Source organism: Schistocerca piceifrons, chromosome 3, assembly GCF_021461385.2.
Source record: "Schistocerca piceifrons isolate TAMUIC-IGC-003096 chromosome 3, iqSchPice1.1, whole genome shotgun sequence".
NCBI lineage: Eukaryota > Metazoa > Arthropoda > Insecta > Orthoptera > Acrididae > Schistocerca > Schistocerca piceifrons.
Window position 1 is genome coordinate 734,013,173 of NC_060140.1, and position 22,189 is coordinate 734,035,361.

Consider the following 22,189-nt stretch of genomic DNA (forward strand, 5'->3'; position numbering starts at 1 on the left):
GGAATGCAGCGGACGGCGACCTTTTCCATGATCCCCGTACGTCGGTCCTCGAGCACCAAGACCTCCACTTCTCTTGTTATTCCCAGTGTGTCACAAAAAGATCGTCTGTCACTTCGTTCTTCGTCATCCATAGTTGTTTAATCACATTGGGAGCGTCTGCATCATCTAACCACTGAGACATGTTGCTTTGTTCCACTAATTCACAAGGACTGTAGTAAGTTTGTCCTTCAAGTGCGCAGTGCTCCACTTTGTCAATGGGCTGAACTATTTCCTTTTGGATCATCTAGTGAGCGTGCTGCGGTACTATGACACTGTGATTTTACTGTGTATCAAGACAGCGGACATATACCTGAAAACATTTACGTAACTACATAATTATGTAACCATATGTTTATAGGTGCCAATTAATTTTTATGGCGTCTCTAGCGGTCTCGTCACATTTTAAGCAAAGTGATAAAACATCCTAAGAAAAAAAATAAAAAATAAAAAATAAATAAAAAGACGCACCACGAAAGAATAATGCGAATGGCACGGAAATCGGTTACGTAACGTACCTGGAAAGACTAACCAATAATTAAAATTTCGGAGAAACTGGATGATTTATTCAAGAGAAGGAGCTTCACAATTTGAGCAAATCAGTGAATGCTTGGTCCACTATGGACCTTATGCAAGCAATTATTCGGTTGGGCATTGACCGACAGAGTTTTTGGATATCCACCTGAGGGGTATCTGTCGAGTTGGCACATTAGATCGTCAGTTTTGCTACCCTTCTTGGCAAGACATCCTGAGCTTACAATGAGAACAAAAAATTCGTTAAATGTGTGCGAATTCCTAAGGGACCAAACTGCTAAGGTCATCGGTCCCTAGACGTACAGTCTACTTAAACTAACTTACGCTAAGGACAACACACATACCCATGCCCGAGGGAGGACTAGAATCTCCAGTAGGAGGGGCCGCGCAAACCGTGACATGACGCCTAAGACCGAAAGTCTACCACGAGCGGAGTCAATTCTTTCTTCTATCGAAAGTCATTTTGCAAACCGCAAACAGAAACGTCTAACTCCCCTAACGAAATAAACTGAAATTCTGACAGAAGAATGCTAACAAACGATTATTTCCATATATCTCTCCATTGTAGTAATTGTTTATTTCAGATGTTGAAATATTGTATTCGCATTCAAAGGGCAGGCGGGTAAAATTTAACTGCGCTACCCTGTATACGTGACACACTTTACATAACATCATTCACACGTTGACACATATGACGTTACTACTTACTTTCTATTTGAATTCGCTGCCACGTTAAATAGTTTTGTAGCAACCTTATAATAAAGTGGTCTCTAAATGGTATGACTACATTGTTATGTTAGTGAATCAGGAAGACATTATCTATGAAAGACTGAACATTTCGGGTTTTAAGTAACACAAAAAATATTCACTCGGACTTAAATGGTGACTTACTGTTATTATTTTTGAGAGATTTTTTTAAACATTTTTAAAGTTGATAGCCGGCCGAAGTGGGCATGCGGTTCTAGGCGCTGCAGTCTGGAACCGCGAGACCGCTATGGTCGCAGGTTCGAATCCTGCCTCGGGCATGGATGTGTGTGATGTCCTTAGGTTAATTAGGTTTAACTAGTTCTACGTTCTAGGGGACTAATGACCTCAGAAGTTGAGTCCCATAGTGCTCAGAGCCATTTGAACCATTTTTTAAAGTTGATAGCTTATTCTTGGTATTCGTTGAAAGTGATGCGAGCTCTCTTTTTATCCGATGTGTCATACTTCGTGTCTCTACACTGGATACTTTTCAAACAGAAGTCTTTAATAGCCGATATGCTAGACCACAGAGATTATGAGTACAAGCAACTTGATTTCTAGTTGTAGTTAGTATTGTCGTTGGCAGTGCAGCATTCAGTTTGAAGCATGTGAGTGAGTCGGATGTTGGTCACATAGCTGAGCGGTCTGAAAATAACGCAGAGCTTCAAGTGCAGAGGATGTTGCTTTTTGGAGATTCATTTGAGAAGTGTGAACATATTCAGGTAATGTTGCTTGCAATATACTTGCTCGCGCGTAATTGAACATGATTTAGAAAAAGGCTTAGAATGATTTCTCTTTATTGTTTCGGGTCAGTTAGTTTGAAGGTCGAGACATGATTAAACGAAGTTATCTGCTCACATAGCTTGGACTCAGAGCAATAGTTTCATCACCCCTTTGCTATTTCAGTAACGTGTATATGGTAGATAATATTTTTTAATGAGAAATCAATTTTGTGAAGAATGTTGTAATTATTAAGGAATGAGTTGCATAACACAGAATACATATATAAATGCTAGTCTCTTCTACATCAGTCAGTAAATTCAGCTGCTACCACGTTCTCCTAACTAAAGTTTTATTTCTTAATAGTGAGTTACCACACCGTATATAGTAGAATACATTTTCTCATGCTTAATGTATGATGTGGTTAACATATGTATTGTGTCCACCTACCCTGTCTATTGAGTGACATTTATAAGTTCGACTTTCATTTAATATGATTTATGTAGTACCGTACCTTGATGTTAACGACGGTGTTACTGAACAATACTTACACTGCACTCAACCATAATAAGACGCACCACGTAAATCAGCAAAAAATTCTTTGATAAATAATGTGGCCAAGAGACCTGATATACTTCTGATTCCAGTACGCAGTAGAATAATTTGCAGTTTCTGGTATGGGTTTAGCTGAGGACACATCATCTATTTTTCTCTAGTTATTCTTTTTGTTAGAACTGCACTTTCAGAATTCGTTAAGCTTATTAACATTAAATAAAATTGTCACTACAGAATCAAACATATCCCTGCAACCCCGTCTACGTGGCGAATGATTAATCCAAGTAAAAAATTCTGTAACATCTACCAAGTATCAATAATTCATTGCAAAACCTACACAGGTTTTTGTCACTACAGAAATACATGTACAACTTTAAGACACATCTTCCTTTTATTAGTCTATATTCAGAGTACCTAGTCGAATTTCGATGACCACTTCGTAAGTTATTCATCTTTGTTGTTAATAAACAAAGAATTTTAAAATATTTTCCTTTAGACTCTATATCTTGTTAGAACCGATGTCTTCCTGTGGTCAATAGATTACTTTTAATAATATAATATTAAGTAGCTTCGTAGAAATTCTCAACTTCTGTGAATGAAAATTTTCTCTTTGTCTTTTGTTTATATCAGCGGTGTTAATAGTATATTTCCCTATTTCAGTTTACTGAAACCAATAATATCTATGACCGCTGAGTATGTATTAGGAAGAAAATGAGAAAATTCAATTTATTCCCTCATTCAATATTAATTATCGTAAGGGATCTTGTTCTGATATCTCCCAAGATATTCAATTTTCTCCATGCGAGTATAGTAGTCGTAATTAAAGAAGCCACACAAATTACTTTGTAGTGTGTCACTTTACGACGAAAAGAACTCGAAAAATATCATTCTAAAATTCCGTAAAACTTATACGTTGAATTAAGAATACTGATTTCTGTTTTAGACTTCTAGGGGTCTCCTTTGTGTTTATACTTTAGTTTGTTAATTGAGTTCTGCATTTTACACCTTTTGCAAAAGGTAGTGACCGAGTGACGGCAAATCAATTTAATCCCCTCTAACGAAATCGAAAGGACAACAGAAATAAAACAAAAACCCTAAGTGTAACGACCACTTTACACTTATCTTAGAACAATTCATAGACAAAGCTACGACTCTTCAGGCGTTGACAGTTCGCGAATCCCAATAATGAACTCAAGATTAATATCGGTCATTCGTCACAATCACTAAATTACAGCACAGACACATGCAGTCTCCTAATACGGTTCCATATTACTATCACATCTACGGAAGATCACAGCTATACCACGATTCGCTGCTTTCTGTAATCTTTCATCATAAAGTTTCCTAATTTTCTCATTGCCAGAAACTGTTATATCAAATACAATAATCACTTACACACCTCGAGACGTCATCGTGCTATAACAATCCCAAACCGCTATTAACTGTCAAATCAAAAGAATGCTCACACTCAGTTACATTTGAGTGGGCCAACAGATCCTCTACATTTACTTTAAAGGAAACAAATCGGATCCTCAGGCTGACCAAATCCACAGTACCAATCGACATTTCAAAAATACCGGAAATTAGTAAGAACTGCAGGTGCTAAACTTTTTGTATTAATCTACTTATTCGCATCAACTCTTAAAGAGATCTTCCTAGCTACAGCATGAGCTATCTCGCACCAGCATTCCCAATTAAGCATAAAAAGGAACCTGTTCGCTTGAAATCAGAAACATTTACAATAGGTAAATTCGTGCCTCGCTCTCAGCTTTGCTGTGTCTGTTTTTAAGAAGCAGCCATCCTCGTACCGGATTTTAGTACAAATGAATAAACAATTATCTGTATACAATTTTGAATTAATTTCCTCCGTAATTTATGATTATTTGCGTAGCTTTGCAAACATGTCCCGACGATAAGTAGACCAAAAAAACATGAAAACAATTCGACACAGTACACATAGATGCCTTTCCTTGCATTGCACTTGGGCATAGTTTCTTTTCTTTAGCTAGTTCACATTCATCACTTTCGAGAAGTACTGAGTTTCCGTGTCCACTAGTTAACTCGCAAAATTTGTTAGGACCAATTTGATATTACAGTCAGGACACAGTAAAATCATTCAGTTAGGCTTTGTATGTGAAAACCAATATCAGGGTCAGTTTAGGTAAAGTTCAGTTCACATCTCATTTTTACTCTTATAGTGGAATGTTGCATTCGTGTGTGTGTATTTCAAGGTTTGGAATTTTATTTAGTTAATTTGCGTACATAAATTTATAGGGTATTTCTTGTTTCAGAGTTTAGAGTTCTTACACTGCTAGTTTCGTGTGATGGAACTGCAAGAGACGCATTGTAACGTCACGCATTTTATCACTGTTCGCTGCACTGTACTGCACAAAAATCAGGCATTTCCTCTCACCGTAGACGACGCAGTGGCCGACGGCCTTCAATTAACGACAAGGATCGGCGGCGTTTGCATAGAGTTATCAGTGAGCGCTAACAGGCAAGCAACACTGAGTTAAATAACTGTAGAAATCAATGTGCGACGTACGACGAACGTATCCGTTAGGACAGTGCGGCGAAATTTGGTGTTAATAGGCTATGGCAGCAGGCGACCGAAGCGAGTGTACTGACCATATAGGTTGGATCCTAGACGACTGGAAACCGTGGCCTGGTCACACGAGTCCCTATTTCAGTTGGTAAAAGCTGACGGTAGGATTTGAGTGTGGAGCAGACCGCGCGAAGCAATGGGCCCGAATTATCAACAAGGCACTGTTTAACGTGGCGGTGGCACCATAATCGTGTGCGCTGTGTTTATATGGAACGGATTGGGTCCTCTAGTCCAGCTGAACCAATTATTGACTGGGAATAGTTCAGTTTGGCTACTAAGAGACCATTTACAGTCATTCATGTACTTCATGTTGCCCAACAAAGATGTAATTTTTATGGATGGCAATGCTATGCTTTACCGGACCACAATTGCTGACAACAGGTTATAACACTACTATAACGTTTGTTGTATCATTATGCAGTTTACCTAGTGACGATAAGACTTTAGTCCTGTCACAAGCAAGCCAAATATAACACTTACTGCCCAACAGACTGTACTGCAGCGGGAAAAGCCAAATACGACACTATACTGCGCCGTTTCTTATACAGGCACAACGTGTATTACCAAATATGGCGTTAGTTGCAGTAAATGTTACCCTCTTGGAGGATTGAAATAAACTGACCGTGAGTTACCTAATGGATTTGGATTATCGAACCTGAATTTAATGTAACAGTAGAAACCAGAAAGCTAAAGATTGAAATTTGGAAAACTGCTTAAGTAACCAAGTTTACTTAAATGAAATAAAATACGGTCGCAAGCTTAATTAGGCGTAGTAATATGCAACATTACTTTTAAAAAATCTGTATTGAATTTTGGTAAAGGAAAGCTACCGTTACTTCTTTCCCAGAGAGGTGTAATAAATTCTAGCATAACCAGACAAGTGGTACAGTGATGCTAGCAGCTATAAATAGTATATGCAAGTTCTCAGAGATACCGCTAACGGCTTGTTTCTTCTCAACAGAAATTACTTTGTTATATATGAATTATGTGATCATCAAAAGTTATGAAGTCAGTACTAAACCAGAAATTGGACATGGACTTAGTCCTATTTCAACAGTACTTTCCAAATAGTACAAATATATTTAAAAGTCACTCGCAATAGGATTTTTACACTCATTGAGAAGTAATATTGTTTCTATTTTTATTGATAAGGGCAATTACTGTAACTTTATCTTTCATAGGCAAAGACTTAGGTGGGGGCCCTCAAACTGTCTTTCCAAATTTTACTACACAAAGCACACAAAATTATAGAATTTCTTCAAAATGCAATTAGTAAAGTCATTGTTCAAGAATGTTTTCTCATATTAAGCAACAGAAAAATGAGGACCTGTAAACTGTCCAATACCATAAAGCAAACTAAACACACTTTTCTGAGACAAATTGTGAGATGCAAAGTTTGGTATTATTATTTAACTAATTTTACTCACCTTGCAGGACCTTTAAAACAGTTAATGTCAGTGATCTTTTATGCAGGTCCTTAAGTATGACTTTAAATGCAGTTTACTCTAACTAACCTCAAAACAACGAGATTCCTTTTGTTATTAGCACAACCAGTAATTTTCAGTGACGGAATTAAATGCAGTTAATCTTTGCAGCACAGATGCTTTGAATTAAAACCAATCAAATATTATGGAGGTTTCACAAATGCAATCCTGGCTACCTCACTTGATTTCAATGAAATCCACAGTATTTCTATACATCTTGTTCCATTCAAAATTAAGCAACACCAACCATCGTTTATTTTCAATCGTTTTTCACATACAGGGTACTCGGCTATTAGTAATTATGTGGAATGGATCCTAAGAGGTGTGATGAGAGGAAACAGTACAAGGGTCGGACACCCCAGCTTAACATAATTTGCCTTATTATTGCAAATTAAACAATACTTAAATCTACTGGTCCATACTTTGACATAAATCTGACTTCTTAGATTTGCTGAAGTGATGGCGCAACATTGGTGGCGAGTACATAGTGGCTACCTCGTCTTTCCTCTGGATGTAATTTACTCTATTATTTTCTTCTTAGCGCTGAAATTACCAACTTCAGAGCATTTTCCAATAATAGAGCACCATTTGAGAGTCGTACACACATCCGCGGCCTTTTCATATTAATCCAGGTACGGAATGCCTCACTCGGCACTTGCGCTGTTCACTCACTAGCTGCTCAGACCAGATTTTCCAGTAGCTAGCTGCCAACTGACTGTGCTCTCTCACTTGACGCCGAGACTGAGCGCCACATCCACCTTTTAGCCCGCGCCAACCACTTTTTGGCGCGCATCAACTCACTTCCATTACAAATGGGAAGTACTGTTGCTTTTCATTTTATACAATGCACCCTAGATATGAACCAGCTTGTACATAGCTGTACACAAACATCTTTTAAATAATCTTAATATTTAAATACATTAACATTTCAACACAAAAGCCACATAATTATATAACATTTTCCTCAATTTAATACAAAGAATTTAAATGGTAAAGAGAAAATATTTTACACAACTTTTCACTTCATTACAATAGGTGAAAGATATTACATAGTAAAAAAAATACACTACCGCCCATCAAGATTGCTACACCAAGAAGAAATGCAGATGATAAACGGGTATTCATTGGACAAATATATTATACTGGAACTGACATGTGATAACATTTTCACGCAATTAGGGTGCATAGATCCTGAGAACTCAGTACCCAGAACAACCACCTCTGGCCGTAATAACGGCCTTGATACGCCTGGGCATTGAGTCAAACAGAACTTGGATGGCGTGTACAGGTACAGTTGCCCATGCAGTTTCAACAAGATACCACAGTTCATCAAGAGTAGTGACTGGCACATTGTGACGAGCCAGTCGGTCGGCCACTATTGACCAGACGTTTTCAGTTGGTGAGAGATCTGGAGAATGTGCTGATCAGGGCAGCAGTCGAACATTTTCTGTATCCAGAAAGGCCCGTACAGGACATGCAACATGCGGTCGTGCATTATCCTGCTGAAATATAGGGTTTCGCAAGGATCGAATGAAGGGTAGAGCCACGGGTCGTGACACGTCTGAAATGTAACCTCAATGCGAATAAAAGGTGACGGAGACGTGTAACCAATGGCACCCCATACCACCACGCCGGGTGATACGCCAGTATGGCGATGACGAATACGCGCTTCCAATGTGCGTTCACCGCGATGTCGCAAAAAACACGTATGCGACCATCATGATCCTGTAAACAGAACCTGGACTCATCCGAAAAAATGACGTTTCGCCATTCGTGCACCCAGATTCGACGCTGAGTACACCATCGCAGTGTGGTAGATTCTTTTATGTGTTTGTCTGTTTTTTATTTGTCTGTTGTCGATGTATTATGCTCGCGGTAAAAGGTCGTAATAACGTGATAAAATTGTCTCTGGTAGTGCTGTTAAAAGAATTACTGTTTGTTGCGCGTTTGAAGAGTCTTGGGACAGACGGCTGGATATTTTTAGCAACTATTCATACATGAGATTGCAGGTTTGAGTGCTGTTGTCCACGTCTCTTCCCGTACACGTCGCATTCAATCTGAAACAATTCTGCTATTTCAATACCTCCAAAAATACTAATAAAGTTCCTGACGCTCACCTTTGTTCTCATGAAATAATAACGGTTTATTGTGTCTCTTGTACAATTCTCCACATAAAATCAAAAGAAGTGAACAGAAAACTCTAGTTACCTTTAGTTACGAATAAACCACAGAGAGAGTAATATTCCGAGTCAACGATATAATTATCATAGAGTCTCTCAGATAACGTCTTTGCCACTTAGCTTTCTCACAGCCAATTCAGTACATTAAATATTTATTACACTACAGCAGGCGCTCCTGTCTGAGATGCAACGTCAAGGGTAGCTGCAGTCATGGTCTCCGAACTGAAAGTCCATACTTCTACAAACGTCGTCGAACCGTTCGTACAGATGGCTGTTGTATTGCAAATGTCGCCATCTGTTGACTCAGGGATCGAGACGTGGCTGCACGATCCGTTACAGCCATGCGGATAAGATGTCTGTCATCTCGACTGCTAGTGATACGAAGCCGTTGGGATCCAGCATGGCGCTCCGTATTACCCTCTTGAACCCACCGATTCCATATTCTGCTAACAGTAATCTCGACCGACGAGACCAGCAATGTCGCGATACGATAAACTGAAATCGCGATAGGCTACAATCCGACCTTTATCAAAATCGGAAACGTGATGGTACGCATTTCTCCTCCATACACGAGACATCACAAGACGTTTCACCAGGCAACGCCGGTCAACTGCTGCTTGTGTAAATGCTCTGAAAAGCTAATCATTTGCATATCACAGCATCTGCTTCCTGTCGGTTAAATTTCGCGTCTGTAACACGTCATCTTCGTGGTGTAGCAATTTTAATGGCCGGTAGTGTACATACTTAACATTAAACAGAATTAATCAGTACAAAATATTTACAGAATTAGTGTTGGTGTTAGAAGGTCTGAAGAACAATCTGGACACCCATTGAATTTTTATGGGACATAATCTACAGGTCAGTTAGTGCACCAAATCCTGCATCGTCAACACTGTCACAATTATGGACGCCCCGTCGATTTACTGCACTATGTCGGGTAAGAAGAGGTTCGTCACGAAATTAGGAGGTATCCCATCACTTTTATCACGTCAGTCTATACCAGCGTCATCCGACTTTTACTTTATTGGAGCGCTGGATCCACCATACAAGCGAACCCAGAAGATTTCTAGGGAACGGAGATGTAAGGGGTGCCAAATTTCGAGCTTAAATTCAAAAAACCGGAACAGCTGATGTTTCTTGCCGCTATAATTGTTAGTTGTTTTCTTTGCTGATGCACATTTAATAAAATCATTACTGTTACTCTACTCATATATCACGTACCTGTAACGCCATTTGTTAGTATTTCCAAAAGAACTTGAAAAGCTACAAGGTGTATTTATAATAGTGTTTTATACCAGGGTTGGAACTTCAGTAGTGGCAACTATTTATTTACATCTCGTACAAAACAGATACGTGTCAAAGAGTTACTGAACTTCAAAGTAGTCATCAGTAATGTGTATAAGCGGTTGCCAGCGATGTGAAAGTCGTAGGATACTCTTAGCAGTGCCAGTTGTGGTGACAGTTCGAGCGGCGCCGTCTGTGGCCCGACGAATTTGTAGCGGTTCTGAATCGAATGCCCTGAAGTGTTTCCTTCAGTTTAGAAATCGAGTTGAACTCACGAGGGCTTAAGTCAGGGGAGAGCAGTAGTTGGTATAGCTCTTAGCAGCCCCATCGGTCAAACAAATCAGTAACAGCTTGCACTGTATGTGCTTGAGCATTGTCCTGCAAAAATAATGGCCGGGTCCTGCAGAAAGTGTCATCACTTCTGTCTCTAAGCTGGTCGTAGGTTGTGTTCGAAAAATAAACAGCATTTGATCTGAAGGCCAGTATGGCAGATGCAGCATCTCACCAACATCTCCGGTGCTCATAATCAGCATATTTTGTAAGTGACTGTTAATAACAAAATCAACATTATGCCTTTCTCACTTGTTTGACCTTTTCTGCACACGTCCCATTCCTAATTCATTAGATATGAAAACATTTCTATATATCTTTCTTCCATTCACAGCAATAGATTGACACCTGATGACCAAAATCGGTACAATGTTTTATTCCAGCATAACTCGGTTCTACATTAACGCATTAGTACGTCTAGGAAGTTTCTCCCGCCGGCCGGAGTGGCCGAGCGGTTCTAGGCGCTACAGTCTGGAACCGCGCGACCGTTAAGGTCTCAGGTTCGAATCCTGCCTCGGGCATGGATGTGTGTGATGCCCTTAGATTAGTTAGGTTTAAGTAGTTCTAAGTTCTAGGCGACTGATGACCTCAGAAGTTAAGTCTCATAGTTCTCAGAGCCATTTGAACCATTTTTGAAGTTTCTCCGCCGTGCAACAATTGCAGCCCAACTCTGTGAGTAGCTGCACTTTGATTTTAAGCATCGAGTACCTCCAATTTGTATTTCACAAAACATAAAATTTGTATTTTGCGAAGAAACTATTATCGGAAACTGAGACACGTATTTAAAAACTGGCGTAGATACAACGGCTGAATGCTGTTATGGTAGCTGAAGGACCCTTGATAACATTATTGTTTCTTATATGAAATGCATTGTAATGATAGTCCGCCACAGCAACTACTATTACAATGCATTTAATACTGTTTTGATTTCAAAAGAAATGTTGTTGTTTTACCTCCCATAATAATAACACACAATAAATTTTCAATTGTGATGTTACTCTTGGTGTTTATAATTACATTTCACATTATTTTAGTAATTAAATTTTTGATGTCCTATAATTTTTATGCCTTAGATCTTAATAACGTAATAATGATACCCGGAATTGTTTTCTTAGAGGCGAGGTAAGAATGAGGTCTTGACGGGGGAAAAAGGGTGACTCCAAATGCATTTGTTTTCTAGGGCGTCTAAATAACTGAGGCTGGACCTGTTATATTGTTATCCCACATCTGGAAGCAACAGTTGAGAACTAAAAACTTTCGCCTTCGATAGATCTGACATATATCTTTCTGCCTCACATAATCATAATTCATATTCCAATGTGCTACGTACAAATGTTCGTTTTGTAATGAGCTATGTGCGTTGCATTAGAAATGACGTGCTTAAATGAAATCAGGAATTAGCTGCATTACCGATAGGGTTTCTTCATAGTGAGTAACAATACCATTGGGAAGCAATTAACCTTGTATTCCGAAAAAATGATAGCTCACCCCACAACGTTATCCATACTTTCCACAACGAATTTTGTTTCTTACAAGCCGTGTTCAAATCTGATCAAGATATGCTCATTTACCACTGCCAACAAGATTAAAATTAAATGCCAGACCTTGACTGGAACCGGAAATCTTGACATTCGTTCTCTTATCGACGTTCCGGAAAAATGATAGTTTACCCCGCAACGTTATTCGTACTTTCCACAACGAATTTTGTTTGTTACAAACCATGTTCAAATCTGATCAAGATATGCTCATTTACCACTTACAACAAGATTAAAATTAAATGCCAGACCGTGTCTGGAACCGAAAGTTTTGACATTCGTACTCTTATCGACATTTTTACATACCCATTTCTTTCATAGAACCTGCATCGACCCCCTCTAGACCAGTGTTAAACTCTTCAAGAGTCATTTCTTTGACCGGTTTCATGCTAATAAAATAAGAAATATTGTTAATGAAAAATAAAAGTATTCTTTGATTGTACAGAAACCAGAAGACAGTGATACGAGTTGAGGGGCATGAAAGGCAAGCATTGGTTGGGAAGGGAATGAGACAGGGTTGTAGCCTGTCCCCAATGTTATTCAATCTTTATATTGAGCAAGCAGTGGAAAAAAAAAGAAAATTTGGAGTAGGAATTAAAATCCGTGGAGAAGAAATAAAAACGTTGATGTTTTCCGCTGACATTGTAATTCTGTCGCAGACAGCAAAGGACCTGGAAGAGCAGCTGAACGGAATGGACAGTGTCTTGAAAGGAGGATATAAGATGAATATCAACAAAGAGAACAATAGAATGTAGTTTAATTAAATCAGGTGATGCTGAGGGAGGTAGATTAGGAAATGAGATAGTTAGAGCAGCAGATGACTTTTTCTATTTGGGGATCAAAATAACTGATGATGGTCGAAGTAGAGAGTATATAAAATGTAGACTGGCAAAGGCAAGGAAAGCGTTTTTGAAGAAGAGAAATTTCTTAACATCGAGTATAGATTTAAGTGTCAGGAACTCTTTTCTGAAAGTATTTGTATGGATGTAGCCATGTATGGAAGTGGAAAATGAACAGTAAACAGTTTAGATAAGAAGAGAATAGAAGCTTTCGAAATGTGGTGTTACAGAAGAATACTGAAGATTAGATGGGTAGATGACGTACCTAATGAGGAGGTACTGGATAGAATTGGGGAGAAGAAGAATATGTGCCACAACTTGACTAGAAGAAGAGATCGTTTGTTAGGACATGTTCTGAGGCTTCAAGGGATCACCGGTTTAGTACTGGAGGGCAGCGTGGAGGGTAAAAATCAAATATGGAGACCAAGAGATGAATACACTAAGCAGATTCAGAAGAATGTAGGTTGCAGTAAGTACTGGGAGATGAAGAAACTTGCGCGGGATAGAATATCATGGAGGGCTGCATCAAACCACTCTCTAGACTGAAGACCACACAAACATGCTCCCCAACCAGCAAAGTAGCAAGAAAGTGTTATATGTATGTATTCAGTTATTTATCCTCTCTGGCGTAGTGGAAAGAAAAGATAAGAACAATAGTAAATCACTGTATACGAACGTGTATCTTTGGTTGTACTATATTTATACATGAATATTCCTCTTCTTTTTTGCTTGTCTTTCTAAAGGTCCTTTGTCTGAACCTTGCCATTCCATGAAACAGTTAGTGTCCTATCGAATTTTGAAGCCACAACTTCTGTTTGTGTTCTTTTTTTTCTGTTTAGGAGGACACTGTTACTGTTAAGTAACCTTCGTAATAGGTTTCGTACTTCCGAAGATGCGTTAGCTTATTGTGCTCTGTTGTTCGGTAGTGTTAATAATTCACCATGGATGTTCCTCCTTTCCTGCAAATAAAGTAACAAGTGATAATGACTAACAGTCAGCGGTACCTAATCCATCACGTTTTTGGAAATCACGTGTCGTCTGCGAGCGTTGTATCTCTAGGTCTGAATGTATTTGCAGCTCTTACATATGTATATGACAACCACCTTTTAACTCTTCCATTGACAACTTTGTTCTGGAGTGGCAGTTAAGGACATAGAAAATACGACACCGGACTCTTTTTAAAATTTTTATTGTTTGTGATTGTCCGATAGATTATTCTACACTAGAATTAGAGAGAGTTGGAATTGATTAATGGTTTTACAGTGGTACTCTATTTCTAATTCGTTGTGTTGTGTTGTATATCCATCCAATCGCGATATTTCTATTTATGGATTTCTCGATATATCTGTGTTTTACAAAACTTGACGATCGCTTTGTCAACGGAATCGGAACGGTGCACTGTGGTGGAAACGTGGAGAAGAGCCTGGCACTTTTGCTCCTGCTTCCCATGGAAAGTAATTAAAGATAATTTATGGTCCTTCAGTGCACACTCCATTTTCGTGTGCTATTCTGTTTACGTACAGCAACACAGCAATCAGATTATACAAATCAGTCGTCCCTCATGAGCTAAAATTTTTAATAGTGGAATCCAAACAACAAAAGCTACCATACTATGTTGAAAAAAATTGTAATGAAGCTTAGTATTACCTATCTGGACTCTTGAGGGTTTGCTATTCAATTGTTGTTTCTTAGCAATAACAGAGGTAGCTGCTTCAATACCAGACGAACAGTGTATCCTTAGTTTCAAATTCGTAATTGGTAGGCTTTGTCAAGCAGTTCTTCCAGTACGCACAAATGATTCTTCGTTAGATCGTAGGAAGTTTGTGTATGCCAGGCAGCTGACAGTCATCCACAGAACACGGTTCAAAAGCAAACTAAGTTTAAAAAGTAGACAGAATTCGATGTTAAGGTTTGTCGTGGTAATTTATCAGTACGGTGACGACTTTTCTGTAATTTCAACTAGCAAGGCTACAGAAAGTACTCTGGAGTACTTCTGATACCTGTTGCACAAATAATGTATTTTCCTTGGAAACACTTGAAACGCTCAGCCGTGTTTAACGAATTATTTAGCTATCTGGACAATATAATAAATACGAAAAATCTTAATAATTCTCTATTCATAGCGCTTAAACTGTTTTTCTTATCGCAAGGGACATCATGTATCTAATACACTGAAACATTATCTGTGAAACACAGCCCGTGCTTTTCACTTATAATATTAACGCATTTGATTCAGACAGGCGCTGAACGTTCATCATAGCAAGTTTTTAAGAACTTTTTAGTAACTCTCTGGTGAGTGATACAAACGTTGTATCTCCATTTATACTCTTTTTTGTATTTATAAAGACAGCACTTCTTGTTACTTTTACGTGTTATAGACGTCATCCACTAAAGTATTATCCAATGCACAAACAATCTGTTAAGCAGACAGACAATGCATTCGCAGTATATTACTGATAGAATAAAGCACTGAAATTAGTTTATCTATGTAATTGTCTTTCTTTACTTCCCAATTACTAGTATGATAAAATTAACCAAGACGTCACTCATTAATTCGATAGTCACAGAATTTTATATTTTTAAGCACAATAAAGTAGTCAGCAGTATTTCACTATACATTTCTTGGGAACCAAGTATTTTCATAAGACACCCCATCGTCAAACTATAAACGTGTACTCCTCACGACTTTTGTTTGACGTACGTCTCATCAATGAAATACACACTCGTTAATAAGTCTGATGAACATAAAGTGATCTAGCCTTTTGTCATATGCAGCTAAAGTCACTTACCTTTCTGTTTGTCACTATGTTGGGATACCTAGTGTCCATTGGTTATGATCTCAGGAACTATAGAAGACAGGCATTGTTTGTTATGGAGATGTTTGTAGAAATCATGCTGTCAGCTCTTGAGACTGTTCTCGTTACTCTTTAGTATGCAAATGCTTTGTGATGCGTTTCGAAAACTATGTTTAGTTTTAGTGAAAAGTCGTTTGGGTGAAGTAATGTAATCCGTTCGCCAGAATAGAATTTCGTGACGTTGTCAAATGAATCATTCTTCACTAAAGGTTAACGTAAAAATCACAAAAACTGAATAATAAATGAATTGTAATTAAATAATACTTATCCATCAACAAGAAATTGTCAAATTTATATATATGCAATGGCAAGATTTTTAATGGTTTATTTTGTTACCATTTTCAAACAAATACAGACTTCTTCGTATCGAAAGATACGAGTCAAATAGTATGTGCATATTTATATGTAGCAACAGTGCAACAACAAAAAAATCAGTAAAACTGTGACATCTGAAATGATTAAATATCATCGTAGAGCAATATACCTTTCTTAATAAATTGGCTTAAGAAACATAAAAATTTTAGCAAAAAGGATGGTAGAAACAGAAAATACAGTACGTGATGAAACTGAAAGGTAGACAATGACATTACTTGAGCCATACGATGGGCCAATGCCGGTAAATTATGCTTGCAGTCATGGCGCAGATAACTGAAGAGGCTTAGCCTACTGGTGTCGCAAGCTGTATACACAGTTTACAATTGCATGTGACAAAGGATTAGTAGAAGTCTAAATTAACGTACGTTAACTTGAGCCGGAAGTAAATTGAAATAATAGAATTGGACGATATAAATTAAATCTAAATTGAAATAATAATTTATACAATTGAATTATTATAAATTAATAATTATATAATTTAATATCTCTACCTAAGCCGGTCTCAAGCCAGGTTGAAAAAGAAGGAGAGGGAGGAGTAACAGCTCGTGAAAAAACCTTGGTTCACCTCCCTGATGATAGTGCTTGGTAAGGGTTCCTTGCCAGGATAACGGCAAAGACCTCAACGGCAGTAAAAGCGGAAATGAAGATCATCGAAACTGTGGTACTGGTGGAAGACTCAAGGCTTATAAACAAGATACAACATATTTAAAAGTCCAGACACGTCTGTGTGGTAACTACCGGTGCACGGACCAACGCCTGTTCACCAAGTGACGTGCGGCTGAACACTGGGCTCCAGGAACCAACAGTTCCTGTTTCTGCCCAACCAGCTTTAGCTGGAATCTAATTACTAGCAAAATGATTCGTGCAAGTAATATTAACGTTAAGTCCAGGTGTTCAATCCACTCGCCCTGTGACTACAACCAAGCTGTCGGAATCTGGGGTGCTTGAGTTCGTACGACAGAGGAAGTCAAAGTTCTCTGGTAAATTTCGACGAAAGTCTCACATACATATATTGGAACATTTATTATCCAAACAGTTATTCAGACTGGCAAATTACCGAATCTCACTACAGAACTCGACAGACAGAAAATTCAAGTCCTCGTACTTCAAGAGACTTGATTCACCGATTCGGAAACAACAGACTACCACAACTACCTTATCTTTAGAAACAAAACAGACAAGAAAATATGCAAAGGAGGTGCATTATTCGGTATGGCCTTTATTGAGAATAAGGACATCCTTGACTCTGTTACAGATGTAAATCAAATCATCAACAGACTAATGACCGTGCGAATTAAGCACACCAACAAAACATATAGATTTGTTAATGTTCACGCATCTGCTAACATTGATAACGAAAAAGAATCTGAAAAGTCAGAAAAGTTTTGGAATAGACTAGATACTGAAATGTCCAAAATTCCTAAGGAGGACGTAAAAATTCTTCTCGGTGACTTCAACGTACAAATTGGCAAAGAGCGGAAATATTAAAAAAAAAAAAACAGTCGGCAATTACACTGTACACAAATTCACGAACAACAGTGTCAGGCTCAGCGAGTTGTGCCAACAAAACAATCTCAAAATCATATCAATACCATTTTGAAAGAACCCTGAGAAGCAGAAAACTTGGCGATCCCCGATCCTTCAGCTAGGTGAGTTTCAAATAGTCCACGTAGCGGTCTCCTATGTTTAAAAAAAATATTACATGACTCTGAAGTTTGCAGAGGGCAGTTATAGATTTTGATCACTATCTTACCAGAGTAAAAATTAAATTCACAATAGAAAGGAAATTCCGAAGAAAAACACCACTAATTCCCAAATTTGATTTGAAAAAATCCAAGAATCGAAAGTTACAGAAGTATGAGAAAAATAACCTACAAACAACTCGAGAGATTTCCAAACGAAAATTATACTGAAAGCCAGAGAACTGATCCCATTAAAGAAAAATTCCGTGCACCCATGGTGGAATTCAACCTGTGATAATACAACAGAAGAGAGACAACGAGCCTTCTTCAACTATAATTGTGACAAATCAGAACCACACAAGAGAAAGATTTCGAAGTCAGAAAATAAACAACTAAAATGCTTAGACAAACTACAAAAATATATCATAATGAACAACTAAACTCAGTTGAAGAGGACTTTAGGATCCGCAAAACACACAACTTTTGCTAAACGTTTGCAAATCAAATCAAAAGATACAATCCACGAAATCTCTGTTTCAGTAAACAATATGGAAAATTGGCACTAACTAACAAAGAAAACTGTCAAGAATTAGCCAAATATTTCTCACAACTTCTAATTTGCTAACAACCCATTACGATATTCCATAACTTACAAACCAGAACACACGAATGGAACTTCACTACCGCCAACTCAAGAAGAAATTTATAGTCACATTAAAGAGCTCAGAAACAACAAGTCATTGAGAGATGACGGAATTGCAGCTGAACTACTGAAGAACCTTGGTCCAAATTTCTTAAAAGAGATCACTCAAATCATCCAAGAAATTTGGCCGACAGAAAAAATTCCAGAGGATTGGATCTGTGCACTAATTCACTCATTGCACAAAAAGGGACAGAGATCAGATGTAAACAACTACAGAGGCATTTCACTTTTGGCGGTCACTTACAAAGCTTTATCCGTGTGTCCTGTAAAGACAGCACAAAAACAGCTAGAACATACAATTTCAGGTTACCAAGCAGGCTTTCGCCCTAACAGATCATGCCCGGAATAGATCGTTAAATCTTGAAACTATTTTAAAAATTAAAGCAATCAGGTCCAAAACCAATAGTCTGCACATATGTTGTTTTTTAAAAAGCATACGATTATATAGATACACAATCTCTATCTAGTATTCCAGAAGAACGCGAACTAGACACCAAAACTCAAAAACTGATGGAACAAACACTGTCAGAAACCAAATCAAAAATTAAATTCATAGATGAAATTTAGGAACCATTCTTAGTTAAGACAGGGGTAAGCAAAGGTAACGGTATCTCGCCACTATTATTCAACATAATTTTAGATGAAGTAATGAAAGAATTGGAAATGGAACTAAGAAAACAAAATTTTTGGAAGTCAGTCGAACTAGGAAGAAGTCACGACAGTGGAGAAACAGCAGTAAAACAAATCGAGACCCTCAAAGAATGTGTAGAGAAGGTTGCCCTGCTTTGAGAAGACCGAATTAATGCGCTCTAAGTTAGACGTCTCAAAAATGAGATCGACAGGAAGTGCAAAATGGCTAAGCAGGGATGGCTAGAGAACAAATGCAAGGATTTAGAGGCTTATCTCACTAGAGATAAGATAGATACTGCCTACAGGAAAATTAAAGAGACCTTTGGAAAAAAGAGCGCCACTTGTATGAATATCAAGAGCTCAGATGGAAACCCAGTTCTAAGCAAAGAAGGGAAAGCAGAAAGGTGGAAGGAGTATATAGAGGGTCTATACAAGGGCGATGTACTTGAGGACAATATTATGGAAATGGAAGAGGATGTAGAAGAAGATGAAATGGAAGATACGATACTGCGTGAAGAGTATGACAGAGCACTGAAAGACCTGAGTCGAAACAAGGCCCCGGGAGTAGACAACATTCCATTAGAACTACTGACGGCCTTGTGACAGCCAGTCCTGACAAACCTTTACCATCTGGTGAGCAAGATACGTGAGACAGGCGAAATACACTCAGACTTCAAGAAGAATATAATAATTTCGATCCCAAAGAAAGCAGTTGTTGACAGATGTGAAAATTACCGAACTGTCATTTTAATAAGTCACAGCTGCAAAATACTAACGCGAATTCTTTATAGACGTATGGAAAGACTGGTAGAAGCCGACCTCGGCGAAGATGAGTTTGGATTCCGCAGAAATGTTGGAACACGTGAGGCAATACTGACCCTACGACTTATCTTAGAAAATAGATTAAGGAAAGGCAAACCTACATTTCTAGCATTTGTGGACTTAGAGGAAGCTTTTGACAGTGTTGACTGGAATACTACTCTCTTTCAAATTCTGAAGGTGGCAGGGGTAAAACACAGAGAGCGAAAAACTATTTACAATTTGTACAGAAAGCAGAGTCGAGGGTTATGAAAGGGAAGCAGTGGTTGGGAAGGGAGTGAGACAGGGTTGTAGCCTATCCCCGATGTTATTCAATCTGTATATTGACCAAGCAGTAAAGGAAACAAAAGAAAAATTCGGAGTAGGTATTAAAGTCCATGGAGAAGAAATAAAAACGTTGAGGTTCGCCGATGACATTGTAATTCTGCCAGAGATAGCAAAGGACTTGGAAGAACAGTTGAACGGAATGGCCAATGTCTTGAAAGGAGGATGTAAGATGAACATCAACAAAAGCAAAACGAGGATAATGGGATGTAGTCGAATTAAGTCGGGTGATGCTGAGGGAATTAGATTAGGAAATGAGACACTTAAAGTAGTAAAGGAGTTTTGCTATTTGGGGAGCAAAATAACTGATGATGGTCGAAGTAGAGAGGATATAAAATGTAGACTGGCAATGGCAAGGAAATCGTTTCTGAAGAAGAGAAATTTGTTATCATCGAGTATAGATTTAAGTCGTTTCTGAAAGTATTTGTATGGAGTGTAGCCATGTATGGAAGTGAAACATGGACGATAAATAGTTTGGACAAGAAGAGAATAAAAGCTTTCGAAATGTTGTGCTACAGAAGAATGCTGAAGATTAGATGGGTAGATCACAAAACTAATGAGGAAGTATTGAATAGAATTGGGGAGAAGAGGAGCTTGTGGCACGACTTGAAAAGAAGAAGGGACCGGATGGTAGGACATGTTTTGAGGCATCGAGGGATCACAAATTTAGTATTGGAGGGCAGCGTGGAGGGTAAAACTCGTAGAGGGAGACCACGAGATGAATACACTAAGCAGATTCAGAAGGATGTAGGTTACAGTAAGTACTGGTAGATGAGGAAGCTTGCACAGGATAGAGTAGCGTGGAGAGCTGCATCAAACCAGTCTCAGGACTGAAGACAACAACAGCAACAAGTTAGACATTCCGAAACTTAAAACAAATTATAGTGAAATCAACAGACACTTTAAGCACCTCGGTGAAATTATTGAACCAACAGGGCTTGAAAAAGGACAAAATACATTGCAGAAAATCAAGAAAGCGCCTGAACTTATTTTATACTTTTATGACAAGAAATGCCTGTCAAAAGGCACTAAAATTGAACAGTACAACCCATTAAACTAACCGAGTCACATATGCAAGTGAAATACTCTCACAGAATCGAAAAATATATTTACAAGAAATTAAGAAAGCAGAGAGGAAGATTATTAGAAAAATTGTGGGACCACTTTACACACAAGATGGATACACACTGCAAACCATCGAGACAACAGAAAAATTATCAAACATCGAAACTGACATCAGAAACAGACGAATGAAATTCTGTGGACACCTAGACAGATTATCTGGAAACAGACTAACTAAACGTCTATTGGACTACGTGACATCCCTTAAAGCATCAATACATTGGATAACTGAAGTTAAAACAGATTTGACAAAAGCGAAAATTGATGTAGCAAACACATCATACAGGGATACATTCAGAAGCAAAATTGATAAGTCGAAGTGTATTTCAGAGATGCAACCAAAAACATACTGACCAAAGTGGACAGAAGAAAGGAAAAAAACGCTTCAGGGAGAAAGTCAAGAAATATTGTGAAAATAAGAACTCTAAGAAAAATTGAAAATTACTTGCTTATCGTTCTCCAATGGAGGCTTTCGCTAGTAACAGTAATGATATTAAAATATAACTTAATATCTGTTAGTGTAGAGTTTTGTCATTCTTATCCACAGAAGAGCAAAACGAGTATGCAACGAGTGACACCGACTAAGTGTGTGGTAACTGATATCACAATATGGGACACATAAAAATGTGTACTTTTCACTTAACTCGTGCTTCATATTATCTGACATCCATTTTAGGCTAAAAAAATTGTTTCTATGCCAATTTGTTAACACAGGTACGTTGCCCTAAGGCGATATTTATCACTTTTCGCAATATCATCCTACGAAACGCCTGAAAACCTTTAAAGCAGTTTTTAGCCTGGAAGCCGCATTGCTCATTTTCATAACTATGCAA